This window comes from Rhineura floridana, chromosome 6, assembly GCF_030035675.1.
Source record: "Rhineura floridana isolate rRhiFlo1 chromosome 6, rRhiFlo1.hap2, whole genome shotgun sequence".
NCBI classification, from domain to species: Eukaryota; Metazoa; Chordata; class Lepidosauria; order Squamata; family Rhineuridae; genus Rhineura; species Rhineura floridana.
This window is the reverse complement of record NC_084485.1, coordinates 107,466,465-107,494,371: the sequence shown is the minus strand read 5'-3', so window position 1 is coordinate 107,494,371 and position 27,907 is coordinate 107,466,465. Positions and strand designations below refer to the sequence as shown.

Below are 27,907 nucleotides of genomic sequence, written 5' to 3'. Positions count from 1 at the left end.
TTAATTTGGGCTCCTCTCTGGCCCAGGTCTCTTGGAAGAGAATAATGTCATATCTTTTCAGAAAGTCCAATGGGTCCGAGGCTTTAGTCTTCCAGCCTGAGATATTCCAGGAGAGTATAGATAGGTTGGATGTAGAATAGGGCGAGATATGTCATGCTGGAAAAGATGGCCGCATAGCATTGGGTTGAGCTATAATTGTGATCTTCTGGTCGAATATTTCCGGCAAAGAAGTTATTGTCTCTAAGTGTGGATCCAATCGGCTGACATTTGTCACCACCGCTTTAGCAGGAATAAAAGTGGGGGCCATAGGAGCAAAAGCCTTTTGCAGTGAACCTTTTTCTTTCTCTCCCAAGTATCTCATGTCTGTCCAAGATGGAGTTGGACGTAGTATAGATCTTGAGTAAGTTGTAGTAGGTATTAAGTTGTTTGGGGAGCATTTTTGGACTCCACTAGTTGGGGGCATAACAGCTTCAGGCACTGTCAGTGGGAGGGGAGTACTTTTAACTTCTGGGGGTACCCAGATTTGGGGCTTACATTCTGTAAAGCTGGCGTTTTGCATCCTGATGGGCTCCTCAGCACTTTCGTGGACTACTTTCTCAAAGCAGATGCCATGTCCAGATTTCATCATCCTGTCACAAAGGTGTAAGGTCAATCTCTGAAGTATGGATAATATTGGTTTGGTCAGGTGGGGGTAAATCTCCAAAAGCGGCAAGTAGCCTCTCCTCCTCTTCAATACATGAGGCCATCTCGCCAGTATTCACTGCGCTATTGTTGCCAGAATCATGTTTGATACTTGTCACATTCATCTGATGTTGGAGAACTTTAGGTGGCGGGTGGACTAACTCAGCTTCCAGCGTGATAGGTTTTTTGACTGTCTCACAGTGCGAGATTGATGGAAGTGCTTTTTTGTATGATAAAGGGCAAACAATTAGAGGTTGTGGTCGAACGCTATTCACGAAGCTTCTGTGTGTTTTTATGCCCAATGAGAAGAGTGCTCCTTTGTTTTTGATAAGAAGACTAGCACTATCTGGAGTACTAAAGGTCATTAACGCTCGTACATTGATGTAATTGTAATGTAGATATTCTAGCTGAGATATGTCCTCCAGTGTGATAAGACCAGGGATTATTCCGTCCAGGATCTTCAGAAGATGGCCTTTGAGTTCGAGCTGTGTGCAACAGCCTAGAGGTTTCGGGTAGTTAGATAGAACTAACTTTTAGTGATTAAGCACTAGACGCCAACTCAGCTCTGGGGGCATATTCCGAGGGTGTATTAGTTCCTTAGATGCGAACATCGATAAGTCACACTGTTTAAGGGACTGTAGTTTGTGTGAACTGTCAGTTGGAGGAAACAGTGGGGGGGACAGCTGTTTCGCCAGCCTGATTAGAGTTAGCAGTATCATTCTTGGTGCTTTCCTCGTGCTTAGCAGCTTTAGTTCTCTGGGTTCCCTTTGACTTAGCAACAGAGTCCAGTAGTTTAAAAAGCCTAGTAAAGTTCATCTTACTATAACGAGGAGGCTTTATATGTTTGATGTTCTTAGACTTCTTAACAGTAAGGTTCCTTCGTTTACTGGGACTTTTCTTAAATGCACCAGTGCCACTATGTTTTAGCTTGACGGTTGTCGTTAGTTGAGCAGAACTTGTACAGTGCTGGGAACTCATGTTCTTATTGTCAGAATGTAGATCAAATTTTCTGTAAGCCTCCACCAATATTGTTAGAAGATTATTGGTTTCGGTCAAAATGTTTTTATTACAGACTGTGTCCCTGGCTATCATAAGGAGACAGCACTCCATTGTAAAGCCGTCCTCTTTACCTTCTAGGCATGGCTTTGTTATTGGGTGAGAAAGCCCACTTGGGAGGGCACTGGTTTTTGAGTCGATGCAGGTTGGCTGCATAATTTGGTGCAGCCTCCAGTTTGATGTCTCATGCAGTTGTTTATTATCCAATGACACTGATAACTTTGGTACATCATGTAGTTCCTTATTTTCCACATTTTCCGCCCACGCTCCCAAGCTAAATTTGCAAAGGGGGGATTCCCAGTAACCATTTGGAGGGCTCCATTGTTATCAAGCGACCAGTCCACGGGGACGATTAGCTGGGCAGTATTTTCGGCATCTGTGTTCATGTCTTTTTTGAGAAAAATCCCTTAGAACTCATTGCCTCCTCTGTTCCCTCTGGACCCTCAGTTCTGTCAGTTCTCTCATTGGGAGAGAAAAAATGGGTCATCTTCATTTGCTTTAATCCCTTGAAATGCAGAGGCGTCTCACCTAGAGGAGTTATTCCCAGATTTCTATAACCACTTCTAGTAAGAACCATAATGTGGTGGTATCACCTTAAGAAAGGGAATGAGCTAGAGAGATGACTACTCACTGTCTGAAGCAGTGTGTAACAGCGGCGGTAAAACAATAAACAGCAGCAGTAAAACAAACCTTGCCCTATTTTTCGTTAGCTACTCCTTATCTGTTCCTCATAGCTCAAAGCTTCAGCAGCGCAGGGAATGAGGTAAGTAGGTTGTTCACTGAAATATCTGCTTAGTTGCTGCTGGTGGGGGTCTGTGGCTGTCTTGAATGAGGAGGAGAGTGATAAACGCTGAGCAGGAGAAGAAACTTCCCAGAGCCAAGGTCGTCCAAGTCAGGCGGTTAGACAGATAATTAGTAACGCAGTTGCAGAGGATAAGAGGAGGTGAAGTGCCAAATATGAGGCGTTAGAGATGGCATTTAGGAGTCACAAAAGGGAAATAGCCTGCGGAGCTACCGGCACGGCGTGTTCCTGGCTGTTGGCCATCTTTGCACTGCATCTTTGCAGGAAATAAATCTAAATAATAATGATGATAACAATAATAACAACCAAATTCTGGCAACTCTGAATGGTAGTGGTTTGTCTGTTCCCAGAGTTCCTTTGTCAAAAAGGATGCTTAGAACTGGAATGGAGGCATCCTATATGCAAGAGATTCACTTTGTTACAGAGCAGTGACTCACTCTCTGCATGTGTTTGTGTGTGCGTGCTTGTGTATAGATGTGGATTAATAAACAGAAACATTAAAGGTCACATTTCTGACACCTTATGGATGTCAGAAAGCATTAAGCATGGAAAAATGGTTCTTGACAGATTTTCCAGGCTGGACTCTAAAAACCTGCTAACTTTGCCAATGAGGAGTCATTTTAAAATCTTGCTCTTTGTGTGAGTGGCAGACAAAGTTCATTTGTGATCAGGGTTATATTGGATTTATTCTTCCTTTTATTAATCATATACGGAGAAAAAAAGAAATTAATCAAATCCTTTTTATTAGGACTCACGCTTACATAAAGGAAAAGATTGATTAAGTCAGAAAAAAAATATTCAGAGGATTAATGATATTTTAAAATACTCTGAGTAACACCCCTTAGATGAAGAGTCAATGTGGAAAAAGTCCTGTTGCTAGGAGACAAAACCCACAAAGTGTCATGATAATGTATTTCTTATTAAATAAAGATGTTGATTAATATATAGAAGCACTAGATAGAGCACAATGCAACATCTGTTTTGCATCACAGATAGACTGACCCAATTATTTTATATTTTAAAAAATATTATTTTTATTTTATGTAAATTAAAGTGTGCACATAAAATTTTAATAAGGTATTCAATACACTCAGATGACATTGGCCACAATCCAACATTTAGTGTGGCACACGTAAGCCCATTGCTTTCAATGATTTTTACAACAATGAATTCATTGAATTGTGGCCCAACTCTACAACATGGAAGCATCTGTTGTATGCGTATGCATGTACTGTATAGAATGAAAAAATGAAGGATGGTATAAGAAGGGAGGGAGGAAGTTCTGAGATTGGTGTTACCAGGGATGGGGAACCTGTGGCGGTCCAGTTGCTGCCTGACCATTGGCCATGTTTTCTGGGGCTGATGGGACTCAACAACATCTGGATAGTCCAGGTTCCACACCCATGATTTACAGTGATATTCAAAGCAGGCCTTCTACCTCATGCTGAAATGCACCAAATTGCAGCCAAAAGTAATCAATACCAGAGAATTTAGATTCCAATACATGGCCTTACATTTCTGCATATCCACAGAGCTGTGAAGACAACTGGCACTGAATAAAACTCACAGCTGTACTGAACAAGGCAAGCAGGCACTCCTATAGTACAGATATTTAAAAAAATTACAGTACATTGGGTTTTAAGGATTCATCCAAGAAGTGGTTTTCTGTATTGCGACTTTAGCAGTTAATGCACAATGAAAAATGGGGGAAATGTCCTTGGGAACTGGAACTAACTTTCCCCCAGGTTTGAGCACTTAGAACCTGTTGTGTGGACTGAACAGCCTTCACTGCCCATCTGGTGGGATCAAAATGGAAAGATGTCTGGACAATTCAAATGTGCTTAATGAGGTGGTTCTCACATACAGACTGTTACACCTTAGGTTCTGTAGGGAGAAGTATCCAGTTGGAATTTCTTCTATATGAAAACTCCTCTTCAGCAATTTATTATGTCTTTCTGACAGTCTCTCTGGGCAATTTTCACATGAGGGTGAGTTCAAACAAATGCCTCTCCATGTGAAATGTAATTACAGGGTAGACACTTTTCAGGTAACAAATGATTTGAGATGTCACACAAAGCTGACAGGTTTCAGTGCAGAGAAAAAGAGCAGGCATTAATTGCTTATAAATTAAGCACTTAAAAATGCTTAGCGTTGTTCTAAAATTTGATTGGGATTAACATACGATCTTATAAACTCCTTTCGAGGTTATACATTATCTGTGGTTAACAACGGAAAGTTGAAAAGAAATTGTCAATTAAGCACTTGGTTATTAAGTGGTGTGTGATCCTTATGCATTAGTAAATAAAATACTTATCTCTTCACAAAAAGAGCATAAGAAAAGTCTTACTGTATCAGACCAAAGACCCACAAGGCAGGCCTGAGTGCAGCTGCACTGCCTCCATTTGTGTTCCTCAGTAACTGGTATACTGCCTCGGATACTAGAGATAATACACAGCCATTATGGCTGGCAATAGTTGACAGTAGTATCCTTCATGTATTTGTCTAATCCCATTTTGGTCAGTGGGTATTACGATCTCTTATTGTAGTGAATTCCATAGTTTAATTATGAACTGTGTGAAGAAGTTGCCCTTGGGAAACCTGCAAGCAGGACCTGAATGCAACAAGCACTCTCCCCTCCTGCAGTTTTAGCAACTGGCCTATGGAGGCAGAGCATAGCCATCATGACTAGTAGCCACTGATAGCCTTTTCCTCCATGAATTTGTCTAATCCTCTTTAAATCCATCCAAGCTGGTGGCCATTACTGCCTCTTGTGGGAGCAAATCCCATAGTTTAACTGTGCACTGTGTGAAGAATTCTTTCTTTTGCCTGTCCTGATTCTTCCAACATTTAGATTTCTTTGACGATTCCAGATTCTAGTATTATGGGAAAGGAAGAAAAATGTCTCTCTATCTACTTTGTCCACACCATGCATAATTTCATATACCTCTATCATGTTCCTCCTTACTTGCCTTTTTTCCAAACCAAAATGCAGCACATGTTGTATCCTTTCCTTATAGGTGAATCACTCCACCCCCCTATAATTTTGATTGCCCTTTTCTGAACTTTTCCCAACTTTGCAATATCCTTTTTGAGATGAGGTGACCAGAACTGTACATAGTATTCCAAACGCAGTTGCATGATAGATTTGTATAACAACGTTACGATATTGACAGTTTTATTTTCAATCCCTTTCCTAATTATCTCCAACATAGAATTTGTGAGGCAGGTGCATGATGCATCTCCCCATCTGCAATGGGAATAAAACTGCCAACAATGATTTGTGGGTGAAAACAGGCCACAGCTTTCTTGAATACAGTGAGTAAGAGGAGTTGGCATGGCAATAGGACAAGGATCTACTTTTATTCCAATAGCTCTTGCTGAGGGAATGTTTGTCCACCTAGCTAGTAGGTGGGGAATCATCCTTGCCAGTGTTAGACCACAAATGTGTTCCAAGCAAATGTACTTGTGATCCTGCTGTCTAACTGGGTGGGGGTGAGCTGGGTGAGGCCCAGCTCCTCCTGAGCAAGGGGCATGATCCACACATACCCCATTAGACCCCTTATGTTTGATCCTGCCCAATGCCATTTCCACTTTAAGTTCTGACAGAAACTAAAAAGCAATTACTAAGGGATAGGCAAAAACATACGCAACTGAGAGCCAATTAGACTGAGAGCAAAAAATTCCTATCCAGCCCTGTCAACCAGGGACCCTTTTAAGAAAAGTTCAGTGACAAACTAAAACCATGGGAGGGCGGGTGGAGAAGCTGGTGTGTGTGAAGAAAGGCTGGTGGCAGCATGGCAGAGCCGGATTAAGCTGAAGGAGGGCCCCTAGGCTGATTGGTGTTTGGGGCCCCCTATCCCCACGCTTCACCTACCTTTCCGTTATTTTTTGCCACGCATGCAGGTTTGCCATCAATAAAGATGGCGGCCGAGGTTTCCCTAAGGAGCTGAAGCCTCTGCCGCCATCTTTGTTGATGGCAGCAACACGTGCATGTAGCATGCGTGCCATCAGCCAAGATGGCGGCAGAGGCTTCAGCCCCTTAAGGAAACCTTGGCCGCCATCTTTATTGATGGCAAATCTGCGCTTTGCAAAAAACAATGGAAAGGTAGGTAAAGCGGGGGGATAGCAGTCCGCAGATGCTTCCACAGATCGCAGAAGGCCCCCTGTAGCTCCAGGGTCCCTTGGGCCAGTGCCCCACAGGCCCCCAAGAGCTCCGGGCCCCTAGGCTTCAACCTACTAAGCCTAATGGATAATCCTGCTGTGCAGCATGGCTGTGGCCTAATAAAGGGCTGGACCTGACCACACTCCTCCAAGAGCTCTTGCTGGAGCTACAGGCGATTCCATGAGGGCTGGAGCATGGGCAGGAGATTGAATCTCCCCCGCCTGTTGCTGTCTGGAGGCCATGCATTGCCCCACACCAGTGTCTTGTGCTTATGAGTATGAGGCTAGGGTTTTCATAGCTGCCGTATGCTGGGCCAACATTTTCATTGAATTAGTCACATGACCTCTCCTTCCTCGTCTGTAGCCACTAGTTCAGAGCCCATTCATGTAAATGGAAATTAGGATTCCCCCCTCAGTGTGTATCACTTTGCACTTGCTTTCATTGAACCACATTTACCATTTGAATATTTATTCACTCCGAGAGATCTTTTTGGAGCTCCTTATGGTCTTACCACCAGCAGTCTGGTATCATCAGCAAAGCTGGCCACCTCATTGCTCACTCTAGATCTTTTGCAAATGTGTTAAACAAGTTAAACAGTGCATATTAAACAAGTTAAACAGCACAGGTCGCAATACTTCCTTCCCTACTTCTTATATCTCTCCATTGTGAAAATTGCCCATTTATTCCTACTCTCTACTTCCTGTTCTTTAGCCAGTTGCTGAGCTATAAGAGTGCCTGTCCTCTTATTCAGTAACTGCTAAGATAATGCAGGAGTATTTAGTGAGAGATTTAATTTTAAAAGTTCATTTTGAATTTTCAGTGCATATCTAAGAAGAATCCACATTTCATAAATTCTGGCAAGGAGTGATGGTGGGGAGCTGTTGTCTTCATGGACTTTCAGAGAACATCTGACTGCTGTTGTATGCTAGTCTAGATGAATTCTTGGCTTGATCCAGCAGTGGCTTCTTTTTTTAGCTTACTAGTACATGATGCTGGGGGAAAAAAAGTACCCTTACTATCTCCCTTTAAGCAACCTGCAATGTGCATAGTAACAGCATCTAAAGTAGGATCTTGCCCCCCAATCATTTAAGCATAATATGGTTGGTAGTGCTTTTGAAAAATCTACTGTGAGCCGGGGACTCTGGGGTGCACAGAGCTGAGTGGAATTTGGAGCATCACTACTTGGGTCAGGAGGCACCATTTATTTGTTTACGCATTCATTCATTCATTCTTACATAGACTTTTCCTCTCTGGCAGGGATATAGCTCTAATATATTAGCTCTATGAGATCACTTTCCAGGAAAGAATCAAATGAACACCTGGAACAAGAAGTTACTGAATTTGGTAGAGATAGTATTATTGGTAAAATGCAGGCTGAACTGTCTAAATTTAGAGGGAGGACCCAAAAGTAAAATCACCTAAAAAATAATTGACAGTCCTAAAAGTTTCAATAAAATTGATTGATAAATAAAGTGAAGAAGGCAGTGAAAAGAAGAATCTTTTGGTTCCAAAGTCTGTAACTAAAACTAGCTTTATACACTTCTGTCTTTTCTTCTTCTTCTTCTTCTTCTTCTTCTTCTTTAGTGGTATAGGAAACTATCTGTAATATAGGCAGTGATTCTAAAGTAGGATAAAGCAGAAGAGATGGATAGGATCAAATGTGTCTTGTATAATGTAAATGAATTAAATCATCTAGTAAAACATAACAACATCTCTACCTGTCTGAAGAGACATAAGGAAGACATGATATGCCTGCAAGACATCTCTTCTTACAAAGGGATGTTTAGTTTTTAATAGATTGGCAAGAGGTAAGTCTGTTATTCATCTGTCCATAATAAGACATAAGAATGTCTATTATGATCACAGGGAATAAATTATGGGAATTCCGAGGTCAGTATTCAGACAAGGAAGGAAAATACATAACAATAAAATAACTATCCTCCTCAAAATAGTGCTGGTATACACTAGGGGTATATATATCAGCTGTGTGTGTGTGACAAATAACAAGTTAAATAAAGAGGCAATCTGGTTTCATTGATTATTGAAACTAGAACTATGGATATATACAGCTGGAAATCAATTTATTTCCATAACTGTATTGTATCTTCACAACAAAGCCATAATATATTGTTTCTTTTGTTTAAATAAATAAAACCATATTTTAAAACATGCTTTTATTCTTTAAATGGCCAAGCCACAAATTAAACTTAAAAAAAAAATTATGGAGCAAGCCTGTGTTTCAAATGGACAGCATACACTCTAGATGACATTCAATGATGTCTGTCTACTTGCACAATGGAAATTTGCTTGTGCAACAGGACTTCTGGTTTCTCTCTCCCCCCATAGCCCCCTGGGTGCCTCCAAAATCTGCTCTGGATGGTCCCTCTCTAGAGCACATTGGGGAGAGACAAGGCTGACACCAGACCACAGTGGGTCCCTGGCCCCTCCCCCTGCATGCATGTGCTTAAACACACCCGGTTGCACCACCTCTTGCATCGCATTAGTGCACATGCTGCTATCTTGGATGATGGTAGGCATGCACACACAGCATGCTGATGAGGCAACGCAAGAGGTGGTACAACAGGGTATATTTAAGCATGTGTGCAGGAGTGGTGCTGCCTGGGAGAGTGGAACTCCTGCTCCACGGTCCATGTCACCATCTGGTTGTGATTTATGATCATACCCCATGATCTAATGCTGATGGGGATTGTGGAGTGGGACCTCTACCTCCCCAGCTTTAGGGGCCCTCAGCCTGCTGCAGGGACCCTCAGCCAGTACCCAACCTGGCTGTCCATTGGCACTGTACCTGGGGAGAGAGGCTTCAAGGAGGAAGAGAAGAAGGAAAAGCCCTGTTACACCATTTCATGCCTGCTTGAATAAGGTTGGATCTCATTCACAGATTCCTTGCTGGTATCCTGGCTGAATGGGGGTAATATGGAGGGGGGGAAAGCAAGTGGAGAAAGGGTGAAGTGTCTGTGATGTTCAGCTGTATATATGTTTATTATTGCTGTGTTTATGGTAAGTGGTGAGTGATGGGAGGGGGGAGTGAATGAGTTAGAATGTTGGTGAGTGCTGCTTGTGTCTGGCTGAGGAAATGTGGGATGGCTGCTCATATTTAAGTGCTTGGCACTTTGTCAGTTGGATAGGGATTTGATTCTCAAGTGTCAGGGTTTGTTTATGAATGGTGGGATTTGATGGGGATTTAGACTATAGGACTTAGTGTTAGTGATAGTGAAGGGCTGGGGATTTTAGTTAGATAGTGTAGTGTAGGATTAATAGCTTCTATAATATTATTCCTTTACTGTGTTAATAAATGATTGTTCGTTTTTCTTCTTCCCATGCCTGAGACTCAGTTACTTTACTAAGGGAGTGTAAAGTCACATAACAGTGGCATTCACACATACATCATCACACATCTAAGGAGTATTTGGGGCTAAGATAAAGGTCCTGGTGGCAGTGAAACTGGTGGTGGTTAGAAGGCATAGCCTGTTTGGGGAAGGAGGGAAGGCCTGGAAAACCAGAGGATTGCTCTTTAAAGAGAACAAGGATGCCAAAATGCCCCCTCCTGTATTTGCAAGTAAGACATTTCCTGGGACTAAAGAACAGGATAACTTCTTAGTTCTGCCTTCTGCAGCATCTGATCCAATTTTGCGTGAACAATGGCTCTTCTCATAAATGTATGTGGAAACAGCAGACAGTGTGCAAATGCTGCATGAATAATAGGCATATCTTTAAGGAAAGCTTTGTATCTACCCCTTCAAAATGTTGGCCTATGGGAGAAACCTAGATAATGTAAATTCAACATAAAAGTCCTAGGCAAGGATTATTACATGCTGGGCTCCTCTCTCCCATTTTGTGATGGTTCCTGCTGAGCTTCCCACCCCTAAAGACCCAGAACATCCACGTGCAGAACTCATGTAAATGTTGTGATAGAAGCTGGGAGAGGGGAAAAAAAGAAATTCTGGCATTTGCTTTCTTTAAGCTTAACCTGTTTGTGCATTCTTTGTGAGATAAGGATGGAGTGTCAGGCTTATCTTTGAATTACATTTCTTTTATCTGGGAGCTTACAATACCTGAACTGCTAAAAGGCGGAGGGGGAGGAGCAACAACAAAAAACTACATTTTAGAAGCTACACTGTCATTAACAGTTGTTTTGTACAAAATTAAACAAGAATAATTGCCTTGCCTACAATCACAAGAAGACTCAACTGCAGACTTGCGTTTACCTTCTTTACGATCCTCTTTTTGTTTTCTTGTTTTTTAAAAAATGTGCCTAACATTTATGGCTGTCTTTTTTTAATCTCACAATTTATTGCTGCAGCTTCCTCTTATGTTTTGTGACCTGCTGAGAGATCCCAGTGCAAGGATGATACAGTCCAGACCAGTGCCTGCCCACTTGAAGACAATGAATGTCATTTTTACAGAAATTCTTGCCGAGGGATACCTGGTAGCCAAGTTAATTTGTTGCTGCTGTTGTTGCTGTTTAAAAAAGGACTAGGCATTTAAATCAGTCCCCAAGAGACTCCTGCCTGTTTGGTACCAAGGAGTGATGGGGAAAGAGAGGGAGAGGGAAAAGTAAGCAAGCACTTTTTATTGTTCCTCAGCTTATAAAATGGGCACTAGGTCTAAACACTGGGCTCAGATTAAATTCTGGAAGATGTACAAACAAGCAAAATGGTTTAAAAAAAAAGCAGCACTGAGCTATTTCAGGTACAATATGTCCTTCCACTTTGGGGCAATTTCTTTTTGGCACCCCATTGTAGAACTTTACATGAGAAGGCAGGAGTCAGAAAAAATGGGAAGTGTGTCCCTGTTGCCGAGGCAAGCACAAAAATGCTTTTTAACCCTGGTCCAAGAAGATCCAAGCCTCCCCAGCCCCAATTTCTTGGAGCAGGAGGAGATAGCGGAGGCAGTGGCGCATGCTCCCAGGCCCTTGTGGAGATCCCCCCCCCTTGCTGGGATCTGGCATCGGGACTGATGGACTGTCAACTTTCTGCTGGGGCTTCTGGAACTTGCAGCCCCAGTCTCAGCCCACTGCAGAAAAGGATGCTCCTCTGGGGACTGGCAATACTCTCAGGTGCCCCTGCTGGCTCCAACCCCTAAGGTAACATTTTGGACCAATGGGCCAAGGGAGAGGAGAGGCAAAGACGTTTGTTAATGTTAAAAAATACTCCAAAAGCCCCAGGCACCTTTTGGAACAAGCAGTAAGATGATTGCCCATCCCTAGATGGGGCAGGATGTGGATTCAGATGCACAATAATTGAAAGTAACGCAGTGCAGATGGATGACATTCACATTCTAATATGCAGACACTAGCTGCTTGTGCTACATTACTTTCAGAGGCATACCCATTCAGATGTGCATGCCCCTTACTGTTCTGGCAACTAGAACTTGATTGTGGTAGGAAAGTCTTGCTGCATAGAACTGGTAGCCAATGTAAAGCTTATCACATTTTGGTAGTTCTGAAAGTTCTGGGAGATGGAGATGTGTTCCCCTGTAGAAGGTGGACAGTGTCATTGTTACATAGACAAGGCTGATGGGTTGTTTGGTGCTGTGACATCATCATTTTCACTAGGCGATCCCTGATTGATTGGGATCATACCAGAAGAAGCCCTTTCAAGTAAAATATTAAAAATGGTGCAGAAGTAGATCAGGTTAACAATTGCTGAAGTGCTGACGTTTAAAAACAGACCTGTTACTCAGCCTTCACACTGACCATCAAGTCTCATGAAAACTTTGTGCAGCAGTAAAATAAAGCACTGCTGCCTTACAGAAGTGAGCAATCTGTGGCCCTCCAGATGTTGTTGGACTCCACCTCCCACCAGCTCTAGCCAGCATGGCCATGTAAGATAGGCACTGTAGTCCAACAATATCTGGACGGCCACAGGTTCTCCACCCCTGCCTTAAACTGCAAAGGAAGCTATGACTAACTACTAATACTTCAGGTTTGAAATCGTGCTGTGATTTTTAAAACTTTCCCCTTAAATAAGTAAGTTATTATGATTTTTTTAGTCTGTGTTAATATGCTGAGCACAACCGGAATAAAAGTTTGGCACCAATCCCTATCTTTAGCTTTTAATCCCAAGAATCTCATCATTTTTTGTCTTAAAATGTAGGTTTCTAATTGCATTGGCTGACAAAAAACATACTTCTTCAATATCGCTAATTGTAATGTACAGCTTCACATTTGGTAAAGATGTGTCTGCTCTCCAAACATTGAGAGAGAGAGAATAATGGAAGGCAGGACATTTAAAAAAAAGAAAAGTAATATATCTGGGTTGCCCCTAGCACTGAAAGATATTTGAGAGATATGAAGAGATGCTTGTAAAGTATAATGGCAATGTGTGTTACTCTCTCTTAGAAGAAATATAACATTATCAGGACTGAACTACTAGAGACTGGATAGGATACGAAGTGTTTCCTCTCCTCTGCAGCTTATGAAATGATGCATTGTTTAAAAATAAGATTTTGAGCTTTGCAATTTTCACCACTGTCAAATTCTTCCTGGATGTATATGGCTTAGATATTTTAGATGTTTTAACTTATCACACAAAATATCCTTTTGGTTTGGCCATTGCATTTTCTGGAGGTGGGCGAGTTCCATCTGTCTCCATCCCCTCCTCCAGACTGACCAAGAAATAAGCTGATTTCTCTATGGAAAAATGGCAGAGAAATTGGCTAGTTTCTTGAGCCACTGCCCTGCCCCTGCTATTCCTCCTCCTCAAAGCACCATCCCAATTTGCTCAAATTTAAATCAATACAGTAAAGGACAGCAGTGTTAAAACAGCAGAGAAGAAGGAAGGTTTTCTTTCTCCGTCCCCATCTATTGCCCTGACGCATTGTGGATCACATCAGGGGTTAAGAACATAAGAACATAAGAAGAGCCTGCTGGATCAGGCCAGTGGCCCATCTAGTCCAGCATCCTGTTCTCACAGTGGCCAACCAGGTGCCTGGGGGAAGCCCGCAAGCAGGACCCAAGTGCAAGAACACTCTCCCCTCCTGAGGCTTCCGGCAACTGGTTTTCAGAAGCATGCTGCCTCTGACTAGGGTGGCAGAGCACAGCCATCATGGCTAGTAGCCATTGATAGCCCTGTCCTCCATGAATTTGTCTAATCTTCTTTTAAAGCCATCCAAGCTGGTGGCCATTACTGCATCTTGTGGGAGCAAATTCCATAGTTTAACTATGCGCTGAGTAAAGAAGTACTTCCTTTTGTCTGTCCTGAATCTTCCAACATTCAGCTTCTTTGAATGTCCCCGAGTTCTTGTATTATGAGAGAGGGAGAAGAACTTTTCTCTATCCACTTTCTCAATGCCATGCATAATTTTATACACGTCTATCATGTCTCCTCTGACCCGCCTTTTCTCTAAACTAAAAAGCCCCAAATGCTGCAACCTTTCCTCGTAAGGGAGTCGCTCCATCCCCTTGATCATTCTGGTTGCCCTCTTCTGAACCTTTCCCAACTCTATAATATCCTTTTTGAGATGAGGCGACCAGAACTGTACACAGTATTCCAAATGCGGCCACACCATAGATTTATACAATGGCATTATGATATCGGCTGTTTTATTTTCAATACCTTTCCTAATTATCCCTAGCATGGAATTTGCCTTTTTCACAGCTGCCGCACACTGGGTCGACATTTTCATCGTGCTGTCCACTACAACCCTGAGGTCTCTCTCTTGGTCGGTCACCGCCAGTTCAGACCCCATGAGCGTATATGTGAAATTCAGATTTTTTGCTCCAATATGCATAATTTTACACTTGTTTATATTGAATTGCATTTGCCATTTTTCCACCCATTCACTCAGTTTGGAGAGATCTTTTTGGAGCTCTTCGCAATCCCTTTTTGTTTTAACAACCCTGAACAATTTAGTGTCATCAGCAAACTTGGCCACTTCACTGCTCACTCCTAATTCTAGGTCATTAATGAACAAGTTGAAAAGTACAGGTCCCAATACTGATCCTTGAGGGACTCCACTTTCTACAGCCCTCCATTGGGAGAACTGTCCATTTATTCCTACTCTCTGCTTTCTGCTTCTTAACCAATCCCTTATCCACAAGAGGACCTCTCCTCTTATTCCATGACTGCTAAGCTTCCTCAGAAGTCTTTGGTGAGGTACCTTGTCAAACGCTTTTTGAAAGTCTAAGTACACTATGTCCACTGGATCACCTCTATCTATATGCTTGTTGACACTCTCAAAGAATTCTAGTAGGTTACTGAGACAGGACTTTCTCTTGCAGAAGCCATGCTGGCTCTGCTTCAGCAAGGCTTGTTCTTCTATGTGCTTCGTTAATCTAGCTTTAATAATACTTTCTACCAGTTTTCCAGGGACAGAAGTTAAGCTGACTGGCCTGTAATTTCCGGGATCCCCTCTGGATCCCTTTTTGAAGATTGGCGTTACATTTGCCACTTTCCAGTCCTCAGGCACAGAGAAGGACCCGAGGGACAAGTTACATATTTTAGTTAGCAGATCAGCAATTTCACATTTGAGTTCTTTGAGAACTCTCGGGTGGATGCCATCCGGGCCTGGTGATTTGTCAGTTTTTATATTGTCCATTAAGCCTAGAACTTCCTCTCTCGTTACCACTATTTGTCTCAGTTCCTCAGAATCCCTTCCTGCAAATGTTAGTTCAGGTTCAGGGATCTGCCCTATATCTTCCACTGTGAAGACAGATGCAAAGAATTCATTTAGCTTCTCTGCAATCTCCTTATCGTCCTTTAGTACACCTTTGACTCCCTTATCATCCAAGGGTCCAATTGTCTCCCTAGATGGTCTCCTGCTTTGAATGTATTTATAGAATTTTTTGTTGTTGGTTTTTATGTTCTTAGCAATGTGCTCCTCAAATTCTTTTTTAGCATCCCTTATTGTCTTCTTGCATTTCTTTTGCCAGAGTTTGTGTTCTTTTTTATTTTCTTCATTCGGACAAGACTTCCATTTTCTGAAGGAAGACTTTTTGCCTCTAAGTTTCAATGTGTTGTCTATTAGAACTTACAATCATGTCAAGGGACACTGTCGTTATATCCTGTGAAGGTTAGGAGGTTGATGCCCCCAATATCACCTAACTCTGGACATCTGATTATCTTTATATCCCTCTAAACCTCCCCAAATGTGGAAGATATAGCTTATCAATCTTTCCTCAAAATATATCATAAATATAACATAACTCATTTTCCCTAAAGTATTCTGCTGCTACCACTGAATTTCCAATGACACCTTATCCCCTTAGTACTCCATCAATAACGAAGTTGTGAGGCATTAGGCTAACAGGGATAGGATGAACAGACACACTTTTCAGGCATTGTTACCCTAAGAGGCAGCAGAGGTACAATGGGGCTGCAGAGACATGTGTTTAGCCTCGCCCCTGGGACCACTCATTTGACTTATTGCAGCCCCTCCTGTAGTTAAAGATCAAGGTATCTCACACAGGGCATTTCCACAGATATGCAAGATTTCCTGCTGCGGAAGTTTTTTTTTTTAATCATGCAAGGGACTGAGAGGAGTTATGTGGCCCCAGGGGCAGGGTTAAATGCCCAGCCCTGCAGCCCTGCTGTATCCATGATACCTCTTAGGATAACAATGACTGAAGAATTATTTAAGAGAATTGTTTAAAAGTATTTACTTTTTTAAAGTATTTACTTTTCAATAATGCAAATCTTATTTACATAGCTACCTAAATAAAAATGTCAGTGTCATGTGACAGTTCACAGCACCAGAGACAGGGAGTGCTGCAAACTGTAGCATTAATGCTCCCTGCACGCCACTTGCACTGCCCATCACTGTCTGCCTCAGCAAGCAGGAAAGGCAGCATCAGCAGCCTGGCTGGGAGGCTGGTTGGCACGTTGTGTGGCAGCAATGCTTGTCCAGAGGAGATAGTGGTGTGGGGCAGCAATAGCAGCAGTGGAAGCCTGGGCAGGTGGGCAGGAGGCCAGTCTGTGGCCTAGCTGCACTGTGCAGTGGGATTCTTTTTCTGGGGCACCAGTGGCAGCGGCAGTAGTGGAGGAATAGGTGAGGCAAGCTGGTTGGCAAGGGGAGTGAGAGTGCCTGAGGGGGCAAGGGTTGGTGAAGGAGTGGAGATTTTGGGAGGAGTTGGGGTTTGTGGGGGTTGGTGAGCAGAGTGAGCAGGGGTTGGGAAGGGGGGAAGTGGTGAGCAGAGCAAGCAGGGGGGTAAACCTGTCTAGTAATGTATATGTATATTAATAATATGCAGTACGTTTTGTGACAGTACTCATCAGTAGAGAGTACCAACATCTTTTTTGCTAGCAATGGTAGCCATTATATGCTGGCACCCATGGCACTTTTACAAAGATAGGAGGACTGGCACCTCATTTTTTTTTTAGAAGCACTGATAATATGTAACACTAGAAATTATCAATATGCTTCAATAGTTGTTTGCTTAAATTTGTACTGCTTCTTTAGGGAACCTGTTCATTTCCCCGATTTAAAATCCAGATGCAATTTTAGCTGTTCCAGAATGACCCAGAGGACAAAACTCGAAGTTCCCTCTGGTCAAGGAATCACCCAAAGGGTGCAGGTTTAAACAGAGCCTCTTAGCTGTCACTCACAATGGATAAGTGTCCTTCAGCTTTCCTTGAAGTCTTCCTTCATAATCAAGCCATGGCCAAGAAGGTGCCTGAGGCCAATTGCCTTGCACTGGGCACAGTTATTCTAGGGAACCACTTCTGGAAATGGTTTCCCTCTCCTTGCTAGCTGTCAAAGTTTCTGCCGTCATTGATTTCAGTTAAACTTCTGCTTATTGCTTAGGCTTTGTTGCTGCTTCATCAGGCTCAAACCTGCCTGAACTACTACCACAGACCACACTAACCTGGACAATTATGTGACTGCCCTTTTACACAATGCCAATCAGGATTCTCTGACCAGTGCATTGCAATCACCTCTATATTTGCCAGCCAAATATACCAGATGACAGGTCTAATGGTGAACCACTGAGGCTTCTTTGGTAACTGTAGCAGCTTAACTGACAGGCTGCCCACAAAAAGGTTAGCATACAAAGTTAAAGTTGGGCCTCAGCTGGAAATAATCCTTTCACCCCTCACTGCTTAGCACTTATCAAAGCAATACTCACTTGTATTTCTATATTTACATAGCTTTTAAATAATATTTTACTCCAGCTTTTGATTCTCTGCATGTGTGGTGATTAGTGTGTCAGACTGGGACTTGGCAGACAAGGGTTCAAATCCCCGCTTGGCCATGAAGCTTACTTTGGTGACCTTGGGCCAGCCACTGTCTCTCAGCCTAACCTACCTTATAGGGTTGTGGTGAGAATAAAATCAGGATGGGGAGAAAAATGCTTGCATGGCACCTTGACCTCCTTGCAGGAAAGGTGGGGTACAAATGTAATAATAAATAAATAAATATCTGTTGGGATTACTATAACTCTGAAGGGACACTGCTCTGGAAACGCTGGCATACTCCTTAGTATGGCAGGGCAATGGAGAGAAAAGGGCAGTGCCAGATTTAGTAAGCCATGGGGTAGAGTCTTACCTTATGAGGAGCCTATAAATATGTTGGAGATAACTAATAAGTTTTATTATAATGCATATAATCATAGAATGGTAGAGTTGGAAGGGGCCTATAAGGCCATCAAGTCCAACCCCCTGCTCAATGCAGGAATCCAAATCAAAGCATTCCCCACAGATGGCTGTCCAGCTGCCTCTTGAATGCCTCCAGTGTCAGAGAGCCCACTACCTCTCTAGGTAATTGGTTCCAATGTTGTATGGCTCTAACAGTTAGGAAGTTTTCCCTGATGTCCAGTTGAAATCTGGCTTCCTGCAACTTGAGCCCATTATTCCATGTCCTGCACTCTGGGACGATCGAGAAGAGATCCCAGCCCTCCTCTGTGTGACAACCTTTCATGTACTTGAAGAGTGCTATCATATCTCCCCTCAGTCTTCTCTTCTCCAGGCTAAACATGCCCAGTTCTTTCAGTCTCTCCTCATAGAGCTTTGTTTCCAGTCCCCTGATCATCCTTGTTGCCCTCCTCTGAACCTGTTCCAGTTCCAGAACCTGTAATTGAAATTGCTTTGGCTAAAATAACCTTTCATATAAAACCCAGCACCAAAATTCTGAATCCTGACCTCCCCATCCCAATCCACACCCTATCTCATCAACTTCCTTTCCAGGGCTGCTGGACTACTTGCATTGTTCACAGGTTGCCCCATTTCACTTCAGACCTCAAGAGGAGACAATTGGAGCTAGCCTATCAACACATTCTAAAGTCTTCTTCCATACCAGGCATCATTTCCACTAATCCCATCCTTGTGACTTTCCCACCTCTTTTCTCTCTCTTATGATATGGGGCCTCTGGATCTTGACATGGCTTAGGACCTCAACATGTCTTAGTCCAGCCCTGGTGAAGGGGAAAGAGAAGAAAAACCCTCAACCCTCTCCCTTCCTCTCAGTGCTGCTGCTGTGCTCTGCTCATTTAGAAAAGAATAAAAGGGGAGGGTGGAAAGGGCATCTTGTTCATTTGTGTGTGTGTGTGTGTGTCTAGCCTGCATATTGATCCAAGCCAGCAAAAGGTTTGGAGGCTCAGAGGTATCTTAAGAGCCCTAAGAATTTGTATTTGTGCCAGAGTCAGTAGAACTCTTGCAACAGCCCTAGTGTTTTCCCAAAGCAAAAAGAGAGGATTCAGCTGGACAGTGTCTACAGTCTTCCCATAATATTAGCAAAGTAGGCCAGTTGAGAAAATGTCATCCCTTATCATGCAAAGAGAACATCTTCAGTGCTAGGATTTTGCCCTCGCTTTGTGAGTTTGTATCTCCCCCATCTGTCCTTGAAGACCCACAAGGTAATACAAATCAAAACTAATACTGAATAATCACACTTTCTCTTGAGGGATTTAAAACAATTTTAAAAGGGCAGTCCCTGCATCTAACCTATTCCTTTTCTCCATGTTTCTGTTCACTTTCCCTTTGCATTTAGTTTGATTACATTCAGATGCGAATTCTTTCTACAGAATAACTAGCTGCAGAATTATCACCCTCATCTAAGTGTGTTTAATGTGGTGTGCTAGACAAAGAAATGTTTGTTTGGGATGTGGCAAAGGAGGACAGTTCTTCTTCCTTAGAATCCCTCATGTTCTTTGTTGTCAGCAAAATGCCCTGAAATCAGTACACAAACTAAATAATTCTGCATTGCTTCCTGTGCCTGGTGGTAGCATGTGTTGCTAATGATGACACTTACTGAAGCTGGTAAATGTGAAAGGACTCTGTTTTTAAAGAAACAACGCATTGCTGCTCATTCAGTTGTAGTATCACATCACTGTCTCTAAGGTGGCCAGAAGATATATTGGGGTATTCTGCTAGGTTATGGAATGGAACCAGACTTGGTTGCTCTGGTGGATAACTTTTACTCGAGAGCAGACATGTGGGAGTGATACACTCTTAGCTCCTCTGGACTTCTCAGTAGCTTTCAATACCATGGTTTTATTCTGGTTCTACTAATCAGGATTGGGTTTATGAGTGTTGAGCCCCAGCTATCCCAAGTGCATCAGGGAGAATGGGCAGAGGAGGATGAAACTTTTGAGAGCCTTGAGGGAGGGGGGAGTGCTAGCAGCCCTCCAGTTTCTCTGGACAATCCCCCAGGTGACTTGGACCCCACTCCACCTGAAGGCACCTCGCCACCTGCAAGAGCTCTGTCAGAGCCGTTGGAGAGCAATCTCTCTCTCTCTTGCCAACTCCATCCCCCAGGACTCCCCACTTGGACCTTCAAACATTTCCCTGCCAACTTGCTCCCCACCTTCTGAAGTTGAGCCATCACCTAGCAAGCCTTTACTGTCCGATGAACAGCCAGAGGCTCCCCCCCCCTCAAAATGCCACGAGAAGCGGGACAGTCAGAGGGTGGAAACTGCAAAACTGCATACAAAAATGTGTGTGTTAGGAGAAACTCACACTAAAATGCTGAAGAATTTTCATGAGTATTTTTTTAAAAAGAATTGTAAAGTGCTGCAGAAATGTGGAGAACTGAATTTTAAGATTAGAAGAAAGAGAAACTGAGAGTGTCATGGGCTCCAAGGAAATCCTTTGGCATGACTGAGAAGATGAAGAGTGAGGTACAAGTCTTGGGAAGGGGGTTGCTAATATGGATGAAATGAATAAAGAAGGCAGGGATGAGGTGCTTCCAGAAACATCTGGGTCTGTTAATGGAAAGGCTGAGGAAGGCCCAGAAGCTTCCCCCTTTTTGCCTGAGCCAGTTTGGGAAGAGTCTCCAGTGGCATCCAGCCCAGATCTAGCAGTAGTAAAGACAAACTATGACGAACAGCAACATCAAAGTAAAAGCTCTCAGTCTAAGTATGAGTTTATGCTATCGCCAAGGTTGAGGAGATTACAGAAGAGAAAGCTGCAGAAAATGCTTTCTGTGCCTCATAAAAGCCAGCACCTTGTAGGTAAAATGAGAAAGACCTAGAATTGTCCTGCAAACCTTGGCCCCACCTGGCTGTGTTATAAATAGGTTTTAGTGATACTGTTTTGCTTTGTTGTGGCAATGCCTATGCACTGTCACCTCCAACATGCCTAATTCCGTTATAAGCCGAGTCTTATGTTCCAGTGTTTTGAATCTTGCTAGAGTGTGATGCAGCATCTGTATTGATTTCGCAAATAAAGCTTCATGCAGAAAAATCCAGTCTTCTAGTCCTGCTTCTTTGATCAGGAGCCAGAACACAGAGAACCGAAACTGACAGATCCTTTCATCTCTATCCACAGTTGTCTATTTTGTCCCCCATGGTGTTATACTTCTACATGAAACTACTGAGAGAAATCATACAAAGGTATGGGCTACAGTGTCATCAGTATGCTTACAGTCCTACCTTTCCTTTCTATCCTCAGACCCCAGGGAGGCTATAAAAATCCTGAATCCTGCCTGAAAGCACTTCTGGAATAGATGAAGTCAAACAAGCTGAGGTTAAATCTGAGCAAGGTAGAGGTGCTGTGGGTAGGAAGATCGCAAGCTCTGGAAGGTAGTTAACAGCTGGTAGTGGATGGAGTGAAAGTTTGAGAGTACTCTTAGATTTGCCCTTGCCTAGGCAAGCCCAGGTGGCACCAATAACTTAGGAGTGATTTTTACAGGCTTCAGTTGGTATGCCAACTGCACCCCTATCTGGACAGGGCTAACCTTGCCACAGTGATCCATTCTCTGGCACATCCAGTCTAGACTACTGTAATGTATCCTATCTGAGACTGCCTTTGAAGATGATTTAGAAACTTCAGGTGGTCTGGAAGACAGCCACCAGGTTTCTACTGGTGGTCAGGCAGTCAGCATCTCTAACACCTTTATCATATCAGCTGCACTGGCCCAATTTAAAGTGCTTGTTTTTACTTTTAAAGACCTAAATGGTTTGGGCCCAAGCTATTTATTGCAATGCATACACCCATACTATCCTGTATACACTTTAAGATCTGCACTGTATATAATCTAAGATTTCAAATTTTCAAATATCTTTTCAAATATCTTCCAGGACTGATATTAGCTACATAATGGTCTGGTTGAATTATATTTGTTATTTCCCCCCAGCTTTATTAAAAAGAAAATTATATGGAGTGTTGATGTGTTGGAGCTTTAAGTTTTTAAAAGTTGTATATTATTCTTTTGAGGGTTTTGATTGTAGGCTGATTTTGGGGGGTACAAATCCAGAAAAAACAGCCTAATAATACTTAAAATAAATAAAATATCTGTGGGTGATTTTCAGTAGATCAGGAAGGAGCTTGACTGCCCATTGCTTAAGAGCAACAACAAAAAGTCTTTTCCTCATTCAAAATTAGGCAGCTAAGATTAAGAAAGCTTGTGTATTTTTTTAATTGACAGGATGTGAGCTCAGTTCTGGTACTGAAAATAAATTCATAGGCTGAGCATGCACCCTGAGGCACTATGTTCATTAATTCTAACAGCAAGTTACCCCACCAAACCATTAGTTTGCACCATTTGGTGGCCATTGAGGTTCTAGTAAAAAACAAACAAACCCAAAGTAGATGCTTCAAGCCTGAAATCTGCCTGCTCCTACTTATATAGAACAATCCTAACCATGTCTATTCAGAAGTAATTTCTGTTGACTTCAATGGGACTTACTCCCAGTCAAGTAGGATTAGAATTGCAACCAAAGGCATTAGCTGGCTTTAACATCAGGGGTGGGCTCATCAGGTTCCCCACTGGCTTGATCAACCTAAGAAATGTTAATTGTTTATGTGGTGGACAGTTATCCTCAGGGCCAAGTATTATACATTTGAACGAGGAAGCCAAAAACTGCTCTGCCATAGCTACAACAGTGGTAGAATCAATCCTCTTCCCACCTAATCAATCTTCATATAAGGGGAAAAAAACAAAATTTCAGGATGGTGGGTAATCTTATTTCATTTAATGATCTCACATAATAGCTTGTTTGTGGAAAGCTTGTTGGCCTTTGGAATGGTGTTCTGTCACTAAACAGTTGAATCGGGATCAATTCCTGGAACAAGAAAAAGAACATACTCCCTGTTTGTGTTGTTTGAGTCATGTTTTTAATGCGTCAGTAATATCTGCAATGCCCACTGCTGATGTAATGCAGATCTAATTCTCGGCTCATTTAGTTACTGCCTCAATAGGAAAACAATGCCTAGTGGGAGTGATGATTAAAAAGTAACAACAGAGATATAACAAGCATGGATAAATGAAATAAATTGCAGGAAACATATTAAAGGCAGGGCTTCTGGCACTATCCACTCACAAAGTTTTAAAGAACACTATCTGAGTCTTTATTCTTAATCTCTGTAATTATAGCCATCCCATAAGGTATGGAGAGAATGAAAGCATGACAGAGTACACCCCCTTTCCCTAATGTCATCAAGCATGGAAGAGGCATATCTCATAAAAATGAATCACACTGAGCTTGCCTCTCAAGCTGTTAACTCTTATTTAGAAGGAATTAGAATGAGCTACCAAGGCTGCAAACCTACTTACCTAAGAATAAGGACCCTTGAACTCAGTAGGGATGGGCTTTTTAAAAAAAATGGTTTGCATTTAAAGGCAAACTTACCTAATTTACAATGTCCATGTCAATGTCAATCAGCCTTCGGCTATGGCTCACCAGCCAAGGATGGGGATGAAATTCTCCCTCCTTGCTACTAGAACCAAGGGTGTGCATCCAACCTGTGCATCCTGGCCCCACTGTATTGGCGTTCACCCTGATGCACAAATCAGGCCCACAATGACACCTCCCAGATCCCTGCTAGGCCTGAAGTACTGGCAGTTCCCTACAGGGTACCCTTAACCCCAGAATGCCTCGGTATCCTGCTATTTACATCCTGCCTGCCTGCCTCACTTGCCTGAATTCCATGCCAGCCAAGACCAGCTAACCTCACCACTCCCCAAGCCAATTGAATTAACCCAAGCAGTACGGAGTAGTAAAATGAAAGGTGGTCTGAAATCAGAATCCCCCCCCCAAAATCCCTACTCAGCCCCACATGGCCACTAGCAATGCCCATACTATTGAGGGAGGGAGCACAGTGATGCAAAAGAGGCAGAGTTGAAGGAGGAGCTAGCTTTGAAGCCCCTCTCTTCCAGATTGGCCAGTCAGCCTCCACTTGAGTCCACCCCTCCCTATCAGGAGCAAGTTTATTTATTTATTTATTTATTGCATTTATATACCATCCCATAGCCGAAGCTCTCTGGGTGGTTTACAGCAATTATTAAAAACAAATATACATATTTTAAAACACAAAAAACAATTTAAAAACACAATTTAAAAAATTTAAAAACAATTTAAAAACACATGCTAAAATGCCTGGGAGAAGAGGAAAGTCAAGTTCCCGAGTCTTCTTGTAAAACGAGGTGGAGAGGCAAATGTGTCTCTGCGGAGAAGCGGGAATGATATTAGGAGAAATTTTCTCAAAAATGCTGATACATTTTCATGAGGACTTAATACAAATTGTGAACTGTTGTGGCAATGTGGAGAACTGTACTTAAGATTAGACTAAGATAACCTGAAATTGACACATTCTGCCATCCCTAGAATTCAAGTAGGACTTTCTCCTGAATAGACATATATAGGATAGACATATATAGAACGAGTTCATCAGCAATATGCCAAACACACCTTAAAAAGGAAATTGTAGAGTAGGAAAAGGTTCAGAAAAGGGCAACCAGGATGATCAAGGGAATGGACCGAATGTCCTATGAGGAAAGTTTGCAGCATTTGGGGCTTTTTAGTTTAAAAAAGTGAGGTGGCATGATAGATGTATATAAAATTATGCATGACATGGTGGAAGTGGACAGAAAGACATTTTTCTTCCTCTCACATAACATTAGAACTCAAGGACATCCAATGAAGCTGAATGTTGGAAGATTCCGTACAGACAAAAGAAAGTACTTCTTCATACAGTGCTTAGTTAAACTATGGAATTCACTCCCACAAGAGGCAGTGATGGCCCAACTTGGATGGCTTTAAAAGAGGATTCATAGAGGATAAGGCTATCAATGGCTACTAGTGGATAGTCAGAGGCAGCATGTTTCTGAATACGAGTTGCTGGAAACCACAGAAGGGGAGAGTCCTCTTGTGATTAGGTCCCGCTTCTGGGCTTTCTATAGGCATCTGGCTGACCACCGTGAGACCAGGATGCTGGACTAGATGGGCCACTGGCCATTGTTCTTCTGCAGAATAAATTGGGCATTCCGGATTTCATAGATGTTCTACCTATTGATATTCACACTGATATTTTGCACAGACCCAAGCCATAGAATTAAACCATTACAGTAGGGTCCCACTCATACAGTGGGTTACGTTCCAGACCCCTGCCTGAAAGCGAAACCCACCAAAAAGTGGAACTCACTCAATAGAATGGCACCCAATGCCCAAAAAATGCCGTATGAGTGGGGCCTTATTCTAATTGAAAGCCGCCGCATTAGCGGAACGCCGAAAAGCAGGCAGCCGAAAAGCAGGGCCCTACAGTACTGTTAGGGAGATAGTTAAGAACCTTAAAGACTTGGTCTCTTTTACAATACAAAACTATAAACATGAAACAACTCAACAGCATAATATCATCACACCATTTTTTATTTTCTCATAAAGGCAACAGAAGACCCTTTCCCAGTCTCTTATTGTCAACACCAAGAATCACAAATTATAATACTGACCCCACAATCTGTACTTTAACCTGAGTCTTCAATATTTCTGTACAGTGACCTTGCCCACTATCACTTTTTCTAAATGGAAACATAATTTTTAGGGAGGCATGTCTCATTGTATTTTTGTTCACAGTATAAGAAATAGTCATTCCTCACAGCAAAATATGGTTCTGATTATGCTAGCCCGTTGATCCACATATGTCTGATGGGTAAGCTTCTCAGCAATGTTCCAGAGAACTTACCGTCCCAACAATCTATGGACAACTCTATTGACCTTTTCCAATTTTGTGTAAAAAAAAAAAGTCTAGCTGCAAACAACATAAAGTGTACTATCTCTTTTGGTTTCAAATATGTGTCACTGAGCTACCTGGTACTATTAATTGCTTAGGCCTCTGAGTTCAGATATAGCAAGGACTATTCAACATTGGTTCCCACATTAGACAGGCAGTATGAAGTAAGCATGCTTCCAGTGTTGGCTGGTGCCCATTGGGACTTGTGGGGTGTAAGACAGAAGGTCAACAATAGGTGGAGCCAGAGACAATGACAGGGAGAGCCAACTAGTTCTCATTGTATTCCCATCCTGCTGAATTCTAAATCGGAAATACTTAAACTAAAGAGAAGGAAGCTGACAGGCCCTGTCACCCTCTGGACTGGTTGTAAGTAAGAAATAGCTATGTTCTTCTTGAGGGGTGTTTTACCAATGTGCAAGTGTGTATCAGTAAAACACTTTACAGGAAAAAAATGATACAGTTAAATGCATAATCATACCAAGCTGCTTTTTTACAGAGTTTTATCAATAAACCCATGCAAAGCGGTAATCTAGAGGGGAACAAAAATGCAAAGAAACTGAAAGCGCCGAAATTTCAGATTTAAACATCAAATAAACCAGGAGTGGAGTATAGAAATAGTACAGAATGTAGAAAATCCTCTCATCCCACCCTAGTATAAAGACTCTGATTTGGCCAGATCTAGGAGGAAAAACAAGTGGAGCATAACTTTCTTTTCTTACCTAGTTAAGTGTCATCTTCCACTCTTTCCACTCCAGCCTCCAGCAGCTGACCTCAGGGATCCTGGCTTGGAGACCCACAGTGGGGAGTCTGGATCTGGGTACAGATACAGATAGTTACCCACAATATTTTCCTGTCCGAGGATACTTCTTCACTGAGTTCCCTATTAAAGTGGTTAGGCAAGTTGCTTGTGCAAGTATGAAATTACGCACTGCTGAAAATTCATACCACTTCACTTACTCTAATGGAAATTCCTTTCCTATTGCCTCTAAATCTGATTGCAAAACACAGAGATTTAAAATGGAGGAAAGGGGGGGAGGCACCACAACAGCTGTAGTTGCTTGTTTAGATTACTGTAATCAGAAGGAATTCTTAGACAAAAGCTTTTCATATAACAGAAGCAAACGTAACTGCAGAGAAAACAGGGAGAGGCTGGTTTCCTTAGGAACAAGGAGGAACCCACGCAAAAGCTTTTCTTTGCTCCTCCTTTCATGACACAGTGTTCCGTTCAGGTTAGCAGCTCTCAAGAGGAAGTAGACATCTCTTGTTATCTGATTCAAAGTTGTCAAATGAACTGAAATGGAGAGAGCAAGGTGCAGATGCCAGCAAGCAACAGCTTGTGCACAAACCTGCCAGAGCATCTTTGCTGCTGTACAAATTACATCTATCTATCTATCTATCTATCTATCTATCTATCTATCTATCTATCTATCTATCTATCTATCTATCTATCTATCTATCTATCTATCTATCTATCTATCTATCTATCTATCTATCTATCTATCTATCTATCTATCTAATGTGCAATATTTTGGATTGTGTCTCCCCCCCCCATGAGTTTTGCAACAAGAATTGATGTGAGGACTCAGGAACAATAGAGGAAAAGAAAGAGATTAAAACCCATCAAATACAATAGTATAGTGTGAAAGTAAATGCAGTTCCCGGTATCTGTTTCGTTTACCTGTCCAAAAGGAGGGAGATTGGGAGCCTCTTCTTAGCACTGCAGATCATCTCCCCCTCTGTCAAATTCTCTTTGACTTGCACCATGTATTTGATTTTAGCATACAGAGAATTATGGATGAACAA

General features: G+C 42.3%; 1 long non-coding RNA gene across 1 annotated transcript in view; it reads left to right on the top strand.

The window, feature by feature from the left end:
• The first annotated feature begins 2,370 nt into the window (after window positions 1-2,370).
• Window positions 2,371-27,907, top strand: part of LOC133386749 (uncharacterized) — a 33,761-nt gene continuing 8,224 nt past the window's right edge. The window contains exon 1 of the long non-coding RNA XR_009763265.1: window positions 2,371-2,500. This is a non-coding gene — a long non-coding RNA (uncharacterized LOC133386749). The remainder of the gene's footprint in view (window positions 2,501-27,907) is intronic.